Here is a 12,135-nt window from a genome sequence, read left to right as displayed (position 1 = left end):
AGTATTTTGCTGTAATCTTCCTCTCTTTCTCTCTCTCTCTCTCTATCCCCCTCCTGCCCCATTTCTCCATATATATGTAAAGTCTTTCTGAATTAGGCTGTAGTCATGATGTCCTTTTATCCCTAAAATAATTCAAGAAATTTCTTTATTAACCAAAGTTCAGTCAAGTCCTCAGCTGACTTCAACACCAGAGGACATCCAAATGCAACTACATGAAAGATCCCAAGACACAACTGCCAAGTTGAGTCTTTCTCAAATAACTGACCCAGGAAGACTTAAGAAAATGAAGAGTGTGGGTATATATATATATATATATATATACCTCCACTATATATATATATATATATATAGCTTCAGAGGCTGTTTTTACAATTTGTTATACAACAGTGTAATTGGGACACTTACTGTGTGGCCTGCACTTCTAAATAGAGGTGTGTTTGTCCTATGACCTTCAGCTTTTTTGATTCTCCCTTATGCTGAGCTAATGTGCTCATATGCTCTTTCTTTAGTTCTTAATTTCAACTAGTAAGTTTTTCAGCTCTAGAATTTTAATTTATTTTTGTTGTTGTTGTTAGCATTATTTGTTCTTTTCCATCAGGGTGTGCATTTTCTCAGTTAATTTCGTGGGCACCTTAATCAAGCCTCTTTAAATTCTCTGTCAAGTAACTCTAGTAGCCAAGTATCCTGGGGAATTGTTTCTAATGTCTACACTTCCTCTTGGTTTCTTATGAGATCTATTTTCAATAATTTTTTTTAAATGCAGACACTGTAGATTGCAAACTGTAGAAATACTTCAGAAAGTGTTTTATTTTGCTTCTTCTATTTAGGGGTATGTGGGGCCCTAAATGGGAAACCTTAAAAAAGAAGGGCTAGCTTTGGGGTTTAGAGCTAAGATGGCGCCTGGCGGACAAGATAAGGGCATGGCCTAAGTTGTCTGTCAAAACTTTTGGCTCTCTTGATTTCCCTGGGCGTGGACAGCGCGTGATCACCATAGATTCCTGTTACAATGAAGGCGCATGACGATTTGACCTTTAACGTGATTGGTGCAACTATGGCACATGACGATTTGACCTTTAAAGTGATTCGTGCAACTATAGAAAGTCCCTCGCAAAACCCCCTGCTTGCCTATATAAACCAAGAGTTTGTGGCAATAAAGCGGAACTGCTTAGACAGAACCCCTGTTGCGTCTGATTGTCTCTTGCTCGCTGAGGGGCTGGGTTGGCGGACAGCAGGCTCACCTCTCCTTTGGACTGCTTGGCTTTGCTGAGGGAAGTTCCATTGCCTCTCTCTTCTGCGGAGCGCCCCCTGCAGAAACTGGCGCCCAACGTGGGGTGCAAAGTGGATGGATGGAGGTGGTGTCACCATGCAGCTCTGAAAGAAGGAGCGATGAAGGACCCTAGGCTGGTCGCAGAGCGGAGCTCCACTTTAGAGGAGTATCGCCCGAGGTAATCTGGATATCATCGTGGGCCCCCCTCTGTTTTGAGGGAATTGTAAAAAACTCTCTTGACTTATTTTCTCTCTCCTCTTCTTTCCTGATCTGTCCTTAATTCCTTTTTCAGGAGTTTCAGTGAACAGGTGAATGGTTATGGAGGCAATTTGATAAGTCCTGGCTAGGGTCACTCTCTGGTGGACTTTGAAGGCCCCGCAACAAGTAAGCCTCAGTAACTAGAGCCCAACTGGGTGAAACTCTCCTTTAATCATTCTTAACTGAGGACGTGGCCTAGAATCTTCCCTGTGGGCATGGGTCAGGCACTTAAAGGCCATTAGGGTGCCTGCCACTTGAAGACTCCCGTGACAGGATAAGGGGGTCACCAAATGGGCTAGAAACCTCTAGGGTGCCGGCCCCAGCAAGAAAACTTCTGTGCAATGATGCAGGCACATAAACAGTTTCAAAAGCATACCACAAGCCCAACTTTCTGGCCGCCACCACTCCTGGTAGGATTTTTGGTGGTTGTCCTCAGTTACTTTTCTTTCTATTCTGTCTCAGCAGCATAGGCAATAACATCAGGAAATCTGATGAGCCCGCACTCAGAGCACTGAGTATATGCTCATAAGCAAGGGACTTGAGATTTCTGACGCTCAGGCCATTAAGGTCTGGGGGACCATTGTACAGTTAACCCCCTGGGTTGCTTTGGCCAATCTGTTCTCTTGGGACACTTGGGATCGAGTACAAACCTTTGCTAGGCAGCCAGAGGCTCAACACGGTGAGGAGCCCCCCTTAGGGTTCTGTCTGACCATTTCGGCCATCAAGCTCTGCTTTTCATGGAGCGAGCGAGGAGCATGTCACTGATACGGGTACCCCCAATTCAAAATCAGAAAAACAATGGGAAAAGTTTGACGAGGAACGAGTCATGTCGGACAAAAATATAACAAAAGAGACTGTAGGGAATAAAGACTCTAGAGTGAATAGTGGGCCATGGGAGCCTTTTGGGGATGATAAAGGGGCGGAAGAGAATAGAGACCCCTCTGATACCCCGAGACCGGGAGCCCAGGGGAAAGATCTGTGCCCCTCCCTGCCTCCTCCATTTGAGGAAGTTTTGGGAGCACCTTGGGTGGGAAAGACAATGAGGTCACCTTGGGAAGGGAGAACCTATCCCAGGGACCCTTGGAGATCCTCACTGCCCTTTACTGGCCCGACTCAAGCTTTTCCTGTAAATGGGAATAGGCCGGCAGCCTGGTACCCCTGGGAGGCCAATGATTTAAAAGAGCTCAAAAAGGCAGTGGCAGAGGATGGCCCAAACTCCCCGTGGGAAGAAACTATTCTCCAGGGCCTGGGTCATCAACCTTGTATGACCCAGGACTGGAAGATGCTATGTAAGGCAGTGCTCCCCAGTAACACCTATATCAAATGGTGTGCCTTTCTCAAGGAAGAGTGTCATGCTCAGGCAGAAAGAAATCAAGCTGCCAACCCTGCTATCCTGGTGACTTTCGGGATGTTGTCAGGGATTGCAGATCAATGGAGTACGGGACCTCAACAGGCCACCATTCCTGTTCCTTATACAGATCAGGTGTGGTCCATATGCCTGGCCGCCTGGAAAAAGCTTGCAGAGGGCCCCAGTGAGCCGCCTATATCGGGCATCACTCAAAAAAATAATGAAGACCTCTCCACCTTCATAGATCAGGTGGAAAAGAGTATACAGAGGAAATTCCCTCTGGGGACCCTGAGAGATCAATTTGTTAGGTTATTAGTCTGGGAAGGGATGAACTCAGACCATAGGTTGGCTTGTGCAGGACAGAAAGACCACTGTATGGAGCGATGGATTATAGCCACCAAAGACATGGGGATACAGAGCCATCAGACCTGCTCTATTTCGACTGCCCTTCAGGCTCAGACTGAAGCCCTTACCGAGGCGGTGACCAAGGCCCTCTCCACTATGATGGCCTGTGGGAGGACCACATCAAAGGGATCCCAGCCTTATATGGGTGCCAGCAAGGAATCTTAAATTTACACCACAAGAGAGAGGTCAAATCTCAAAATGTGACACAGATTAAAGAGACTCACATATTGAGCCCAAGAACAAAACGTACCTGAGGCGATCTTTTCTTCCCTTTCAGATTGTTGATGCGGGGACCCTGGTGGACACTGCTCCTGGTGATCGTTGGATTACCTATCCTCTCCTTGCTGACTTTCGTCATTGCCATGGCTGTGCAACAGTTTTTAGAATCTTTGAAGCCTGGGTTTAACGACATACAAGGCCATCAACCATGAGGGTACAACAGTGTCAGCATCCATTGAGTTCAACAAGCTCAGACCATCGAGGTTATAAACAACATATCCACTGTCTCTGCTCAAGGATTTCAAACCAGCTCGAACACCTGAGATCTACCATAATGGGACTCCCAACAACAGCTTGATCTCCACGCCAGAACGATCGAGACATTGAGTGTCTTGGCCCACATAGACTTCGATGTGAGATACTCCAGCTTTTGTCTGACAGCTTTTCCACTGTTAAACGAGACTCTAACAGGTGAAAAAGGGAGCAACGGATCTATGGGACTGGGTACAAAGTCTATTTACCTGGTTTAAAAATGCCTTCTATTTGCTTGTTTTTGTTATTCTGCTTGTTGTAATGTTAAAGGTAAAAAAAATCTCACAGCCCACAATAGGCGCTTACAGCAAAAAATAGTTATGCTTGCCCAGGTCATGAAAAAGAAGCCCCACATTAGGCACCCACAAAACCCCTGGATTAATTTAGCCCTTCAAGAGATTAACTGAGACAGATAAATAAAAAGAGTTCTAGATGCCCATCATCTAGAGAGATTCCGCCTAGCCCCCAAGAGGTGGCTGGATAGCCAATGACGGGTAAGACCCTCAGAGGAGGACAACCTAAGAGGCACAGCCATGAAAGGGGCTGGCGAGGCTGGAGATTGGCCGCCTACAGCTTTACGCCTTGCTCTACAGAACATCAATACAAATGTCTCGAGGGCTTAAATAAAATAACAAAGGGGGAGATGTGGAGCCCTAAATGGGAAACCTTAAAAAAGAAGGGCTAGCTTTGCAGTTTAGAGCTAAGATGGCGCCTGGCGGACGAGATGAGGGCACGGCCTAAGTTGTTTGTCAAAACTTTTGGCTCTCTTGATTTCCGTGCACGTGGACAGCTCATGATCACCATAGACTCTTGTTACAATGAAGGCGCATGACGATTTGACCTTTAACGTGATTGGTGCAACTATAGAAAGTCCCTCACAAAACCCCCCTGCTTACCTATATAAACCAAGAGTTTGTGGCAATAAAGCGGAACTGCCTAGAGGGAACCCCTGTTGCGCCTGATTGTCTCTCGCTCGCCGAGGAGCTGGGTTGGCAGACAGCAGGCTCACCTCTCCTCGGGACCCCTTGGCTTTGCTGAGGGAAGTTTCACTGCCTCTCTCTTTCTGTGGAGCGCCCCCCACAGGGGTAGATTTTGGGACAGACAGATTTGGGGCTTCCCTGATGGCTCTGCATGCAATGTGGGAGGCCTGGGTTTGATCCCTGGGTCAGGAAGATCCCCTGGAGAAGGAAACGGCACCCCACTCTAGTACTCTTGCCTGGAAAATCCCATGGACGGAGGAGCCTGGTAGGCTGCAGTCCATGGAGTCACAGAGTCAGACACAACTGAGTGACTTCACTTTCACTTTAGGGACAGAAATTATTTAACTCACTCTTAGTGCTTGAGACAAAAATTGTTAAAAGCAGAACTCTTCACAGCGAAGGTGAACACTACAGTTATGAAAATTTTGCAGCTATGTTAACCTAGGTTTCCCCAAAGGCTCGGTGGTAAAGTATCTGCTGGCCAATACAGGAACTACAGGAGATGACATTTCGATTCCTGGTTGGGGAAGATCCCCTGGAGGAGGAAATGTTAATCCATCCCAGTATTCTTGCCTCGAGAATCCCATGGACAGAGGAGCCTGGTGTACTACACTCCACAGAGTCAAATAGAGTTGGAAACTACTGAGCAACTAAAGTGCAAAAACTGCTATGTCACATTTTTCTTCTCAGACCCCACTGCTTGTCATTATTTAGTTTAATTATTTTCCTGTTTTTCAATCACCAACACCCTGATCATTGCTGTTTCTTCAGGAAACCAGACCCAGGCGCTGCCCCAGTGCAATGACTCCCTGCCAGAACCAGCAGGCTCTGCAGCCTCAGAGGAGAGCGCCCCCTATTGCTCAGGTGAGGGTCCCACAGAAGAGAAGACCCTTTACAACCCCGTCACCGCCCCATTGTCCCATTTCTCTCTCCTCAGACGGCAGACAGCTCCGCCTGGTGGACGGGGGCGGTCCCTGCGCCGGGAGAGTGGAGATCCTTGACCAGGGCTTCTGGGGCACCATCTGTGATGACGGCTGGGACCTGGACGATGCCTGCGTAGTGTGCAGGCAGCTGGGCTGTGGAGAAGCCCTCAACACCACGAGGTCTGCTCACTTTGGGGCAGGATCAGGGCCCATCTGGCTGGGCGACCTGAACTGTACAGGAAATGAGTCTCACGTTGTGGAGTTGCCCTTCCCGAGGCTGGGGGCGGCACGACTGCAGACACATGGAGGACATGGGGGTCATCTGTTCAGGTCTGTACTACACTCTGTCCACATTCTGGGGTAGGGGTGGGGCCCTGGAGGACGGGGGTCTGAGCCCTGATGGAGAGATGTTGAAAGGACCAGAGTAGGAGGCTTCCTCCCATGGAACCTGTCTTTCCAGTAGATGTGAAAACGAGGTGCTTTCACTTCCTCCTGCATCAGCTGAGGTTCTCGTCATTTCTTCTCACCAGTGTTTCCTGACAGAGCCATTTCTTACAGTTAACACTTGAAAGCAGGGCTCATTCTGTAGTTACTTGTGGTAGTAACATCTTGAAATCCTGGGCTTCCCAAGTTGCCCTAGTGGTAAATAACCTGACTGCCAAAGCAGGTCATGTAAGAGATGTGGGTTCAGTCCCTAGGTTAGGAAGATCCCCTGGAGGAGGGCATGAGAACCCATTCCATTATTCTTGCTTGAGAATCCCATGAACAGAGGAGCCTGGCATAGTGAAAGCTCAGAATTTTCCTTTAGAGTTCTGTTTGCTAGGAATCTGAAGAGAGTCTCTGTAGGCCAACATCCCAGTGTCCACAGGGCTGTGTTCTTCCTGGAGTCTCTGGGAGGACTCCTTTCCCAGCCTTTTGTGGTTTCTGTGTGGCCTCATTTCTTGTCTCAGAGCCCTCTTTGTTCTTCTTCAGACAACAGTGCCTCTTCCAACCATTCTCCCTCACTCACATTTCCCTTTGACTGGAGCTGGGAAAGATGATGCATTTCCCAATGTAGTGAGTTTAAAGATGTGTTAGGCGGGGCTCACATAGTTAATCCTCAATATTTGAGTTCTGTCTCTCCATCCCAAGGTCCTTATTAATCACATCTGTAAGGTCTCTTTCAAAATGTAAGGTAAAATATCACAGGTTCTGGGATTCAGCTGTGGACATCTCTGCGGGTCCGTTATTCTGCCAACCACTTCACTGTCCACATCACATTCCGTTCTTTTAGAAGTTTTGTCAGGAAGCAGGAATCAGCTCCTGTCACTGCAGGTGCCCAAGTTGGCGTTGCTCTCTGTTCATATCTACATTGTTGTGGTAGAAATAGATGTACAAACATTAATGGTCAAAGTCAGATGAAAGGGAGGCAAAAGTCAGTCTTGTCACCCAATGGGCATCTCCTCCACTGAGTCAGGGATGTATGGTCACAACTTCTGGGGGAGAGGAAAACCCAGATCACTGAGTGGAGTGCTCACTGTGTCCCATCCCCTCCCTTTCAATCTCAGAGTTCCTGGCCCTCAGGATGGTGAGTGAGGACCAGGAGTATGCTGGGTGGCTGGAAGTTTTCTACAACGGGACCTGGGGCAGTGTCTGCCACAGCCCCATGGAAGACATCACTGTGTCCATGATCTGCAGACAGCTTGGCTGTGGGGACAGTGGAAGTCTCAACTCTTCTATTGCTCTTAGAGAAGTTTCTAGACCATAGTGGGTAGATGGAATCAGTGTCAGAAAACTGACACCTCTCTCTGGCAGTGTCCTTCTGACCCTTGGAATTACAACTCATGCTCTCCCAAGGAGGAAGCCTATATCTCGTGTGCAGGTGACTTACTGTCTGTTTCTGTGTCAATCCCAACCATGTAAGATGTTGTTAGCATGATTTTATATTTTCAAATTTAATTGATGGGCTTTGGTTGAGTCTACAAAATGTAGGTGTATGTTTGTATTTGTCTCTGTGTCTGTTTCCTTTTGTTAAGGAATGTGGAGTCTGGTAAATTGCTAATTAGATAAAGTAATATCAGCTGCTGATAAGATGCAGCGACCTTCTCAGTCAAGTAAATGATGAAGGTTCTGTTGTCTCTTGTCATTTGATTGTGACAAAAAACCTTAGTTACTCATGTATGGGAACAGCTGTCCCACAGCTGTCCCTGATGCAGAGCTTCCCGTCATTGTTTCTGCAGGAAGAAGACCCAAGAGCTGTCCAACTGCTGCCCCCTGCACAGGTACGTCAGCCCCGCCCCCTCCCTGTGGCTCCCAGGGGCTCCTTCCTCCCACCAGGGCAGTCACAGGAGGGGCTGCTGCCTTTCCAGACAGGGAGAAGCTCCGGCTCAGGGGAGGAGACAGCGAGTGCTCAGGGCGGGTGGAGGTCTGGCACAGCGGCTCCTGGGGCACCGTGTGCGATGACTCCTGGAGCCTGGCAGAGGCCAAGGTGGTGTGTCAGCAGCTGGGCTGTGGCCAGGCCCTGGAAGCCGTGCAGGCCGCCATGTTTGGCCCTGGAATTGGGAGCATCTGGCTGGACGAGGTGCAGTGTGAGTGCTGGGAGTCCTCCCTGTGGGACTGTGCTGCGGAGCCCTGGGGCCAGAGCAACTGCAAGCACGAGGAGGATGCTGGTGTGAGGTGCTCTGGTGAGTAAGGGGTTCAGGGTCCACCCTGGGTAAGCTGGGGCATCACGGGGGCAATGGGCTGGACTGGGAGTGGTGGGGAGTTTGTATTGAGACAGTGTCTGGGTGCCGAGGCTCTGATCTAGGGTGGGAGAGCTGGGAAGACTGGACACTGGTGTTGTGGAGACTGAGGGGTGATTTCAGGCTCAGGAGGGAAAAATGGACTGCCCTGCATTCTGGTCAATTACCCTGCTCCAGTCTTCTGTTTTTCTCTTTAGGTGCAAGGAAAACGTTGCCCCCAAACACAGCAGGTACTGTGGTCCATCCATGGGCAGGGGAGAATACTCAAATACTCTCAAATACTCCATGGGCTCTCTGACAGCTCAGGAGAGGAAGAGCCTGAGGAGCCCTCACTGATGGGGAAGATCTGGGGCATTATGTTTGGGAAATCCCCTGCCTTGGTTCCTGGGGTCAGAAGGTTCTCATGCCCAGGATCCAAGTGAGTCTGGTTCCCATGGTGCAGATTCTAAGGTTCTCGCACCTGCCCCTGAGTGTTGATCCTCATCACTGAGGCGCGGGTCACAGGACTGTTTGACGCCTTGTCTCCTGAAGCCCAAAGAGAGGGGTTGAGCCAGGTCCTCAGAGGCTTTCTTTGCAGGGCATCTCCCTGACAATCCCCAGCTCTGCCTCAGCTGGAGTGGAGTTGACTCATCTCAGGACAAGACCTGGAAGACCCCAGTCACTGTCAGTGCACTTGTGTCTGAGGCTGGGATGCCATTGTCCGGAGCTCCCTGGAAATGCTGGCACAGGGGGTTTTTCTGTGCCTCTATGTGACCTTCTCCACACCCACTTGCCTTGTTCTCCTAGGGACCAGAACAACCTCAAATCCCCTCCCTGGCATTTTCTCCCTGCCTGGGGTCCTCTGCCTCATCCTGGGGGCCCTTCTCTTCCTGGTCCTCATCATCCTGGTGACTCAGCTGCTCAGATGGAGAGCAGAGCGCAGAGGTGGGCTGCAGGGGGAACTGGGGACCAGGGAGAGTGTGTGGAAGCAGGAGATGGGGCAGGTGTGAGGAGGGGAACCTGGGCCAGGTACTGTTCTGAGTTGCAGAACTCCATGTGCTCTGTGATAAACTCTTAGGGCTGAGTATACAGAGGTTCTTAGGACTGGGGTGTGAACTCTCACAAGCCATGGCCTCTCCTATGAGACCAAACAGAGTCAGGGCTGAGCTATGGATTCAGGTCAGACAGGGGAGAAGGTGCTGACACGGGGCATGGGGTGGGAGGTTAAGCCGAGGCCTTGGCAAGCCCCCATGTGAGCACTGGGGAGATGAAGGTGGGCTGGCTGGATCAGGGTGTCTGGGGTGGCTTCTCTGACCTTCTAGGGGATCTCTCAGCCTTATCCAGCTATGAAGATGCTCTTGCTGAAGCTGTGCATGAGGAGCTTGATTACCTTGTGACTCAGAAGGAGGGTCTTCTGGGCATCCCAGGTGGGTGTCTCTGTCTGCCCTCCTGGGACCTTTGGTTGTCACCACCCACTGGCTGTGAGGGTCTTCTCAGTGTCTTCAGACCCAACGCATGCCCCACGCTCACAGAGGCAGCTCCTATAAAGTCGTAGGATGGCCTCTCAGAGCCCTAAAACCCCCTGGCTACACTGCAGGGGCCAGGTCTGTCCCTTCCCAGCCTTAACACAGGTCCCGTGAGTGTGGGGAGGGTCATTCTGTGTGTTGTGTGATGTTTGTCTCCACATTAGCCTTCCTGTCAGATGGTGAGGACAACAATGACTCCAGGTCTGCTCCAGGTAATAGAGGTGGATCCGCCTCAGCTGGGATTTGGGAAGGAGAGTTTCCCTCATGGAGACGAGATGCAAGGGGAACAGTCTTCATCTGATGGACCAGAGTCATCTCTTGTGTCCAGATGGGGTCCGTCCTTCCCCTTCACTGGCTGTTCTGTGATGTCTCACATTGGGGCCGGGCTCTCTGTGTCCAGAATCACAACAGGCACACGTTTTTTAAAATAACATCTGTAAAGCACAGTTTATCAAAATAGTTTAGTAATAGTTTAGTAATGCTCAATGGTATGAGTTGCTTTGAGAAAGATGTGTAAAATCATGTTTTGGTTTATGGACACTTCAAACTGAAACATGATCTTAGAGGAAAAAAAAAATCTTTTGAAACAAAGTGCCTTTATTTAGCGGCTCAGAAACTCTCGGTAAGAAGAGATCTTAGTCATTTCCCAGACCAACCCACTTACTTTGGTTTCATCTGACCCCTGCTCTGCCCTTGGAAGCCCCACATCAGAGGACTGAAGCCCCTGGTGAGGATTACGACGACGCTGAAGAGGTACCAGTGCTTGGGGTTCCTCCTGCTTCACAGAGGAGGGAAGAGGAAGTGCTCCTAGAGAAGGAAGATGGGATCAGGTCCTCTCAGACAGGTGAGTGGTGTTAGCTGATCTCCTGCAATCTTTTCTTTCTGTCCTGGAAAGGGTGAATTTGAGCTTCTCAATTCCCAGCTTTTCTAAGGGTTTGCATTTGGGTAATCTCATGCATTCGATGGCTCAGATGGTAAAGAGTCTGCCTGCAGTGCAGGAAACCTTGGTTTGATCACCAGATGAGAAGATCCCTTGGAGAAGGGAATGGCAACCCACTCCAGTATTCTTACCTGGAGAACCCCATCAACAGAGGAACCTGGTGGGCTGTAGTCCATAAGGTCACAAAGAGTTGGACATGATTGAGTGACTAACACTTCACTTCTCAACCATATGCTGCCTTTAATGGTGTCATACTCCTTGGGAGTGAGTAATCACTCTACTTTTGGCATTTATATCTCCATACTATAACATAAATTATGTGATATGCTTGCATTATAATTTACAGATTAGGGCATTTCCTGACAAAACAGTGGTTAGGACTCTGCACTTTCACTGCTGGGACCTGAGTTCAATCCCTGGTCAAGCAACGAAGATCCCACAAGCATTGCTCAGTGGCCAAAAGGAAAAGAAAACATAGATTAATTGAGCATATGTACGATATCCAAAATAGAACAAGTGTTTTGATAACACCTCTGTGCTGTCTTATACATGAAAGGTAGCTAGAGATTTAAAAAAATTTACTGCAGTATTGAATTTGTGAGGCATTCTGATAATCTAAGATGAGCTCTGTGTATATGTCAGCACTAACATGTACAAATCTATGATACACAGTGGCCTTAACATTAAGCCAATTTGATGGGTCATGGACTCAGAGTTTGAGGTCAGCTGAAGTCTAATTTGCTCCAGATGGTTCAGTAGCCGAAAGAAGACACTCATTCTCTGGAGAAAAACATTTCTCCCCATCTGAGGGCCCATGTGGTCCCTGGGGAGGGACCTCTGTGGCTGCACCTGTTATAGTATTTGTGGACATTTGGGAACAGGAGTCAAGTCAACTAAGAGCAGAACTGGTTTGTAAGTGAGGAACTCAGGTTTTCTTTTCTCCACTCTCCCTCTCATTGTGATTCCACATCTGTCTGTTGTGAGAGGAGAACATTTAAATTCATTGTTATGATCCTTACCATTCTTGGGCATCTCCTTGCTGATTGTGTAGCTTGGAGGCAGGTCTTCCCAGAGCTCCTGTGTGAGCACAGGTCTCCTGTGATGCTGGATTTCCACATGAATTGAGGCCCCAGAGACCACATGGACTGGATCTGAGAGGACAGCTGGGATCCATCCTCACTGTAACTGATGCAGAATAGCCTGACCCTCCTGCCCACATCTGGGTCCCAGGGATGCTTTGTCATCACCACACACTTAA

At 48.9% G+C, this 12,135-nt stretch overlaps 1 protein-coding gene and 1 pseudogene across 1 annotated transcript in view; one reads left to right on the top strand and one right to left on the bottom strand.

The window, feature by feature from the left end:
• The window catches only part of LOC138078778 (deleted in malignant brain tumors 1 protein-like), a 373,461-nt gene that overhangs the window by 221,895 nt on the left and 139,431 nt on the right, over positions 1-12,135 (bottom strand).
• Positions 1-12,135, top strand: part of LOC138077993 (antigen WC1.1-like) — a 46,757-nt pseudogene that overhangs the window by 34,410 nt on the left and 212 nt on the right.

This window comes from Capricornis sumatraensis, chromosome 4, assembly GCF_032405125.1.
Source record: "Capricornis sumatraensis isolate serow.1 chromosome 4, serow.2, whole genome shotgun sequence".
Taxonomy (NCBI): domain Eukaryota; kingdom Metazoa; phylum Chordata; class Mammalia; order Artiodactyla; family Bovidae; genus Capricornis; species Capricornis sumatraensis.
Note: the sequence above shows the minus strand (reverse complement) of the source record. Positions and strands in the feature narration are given on the sequence as shown.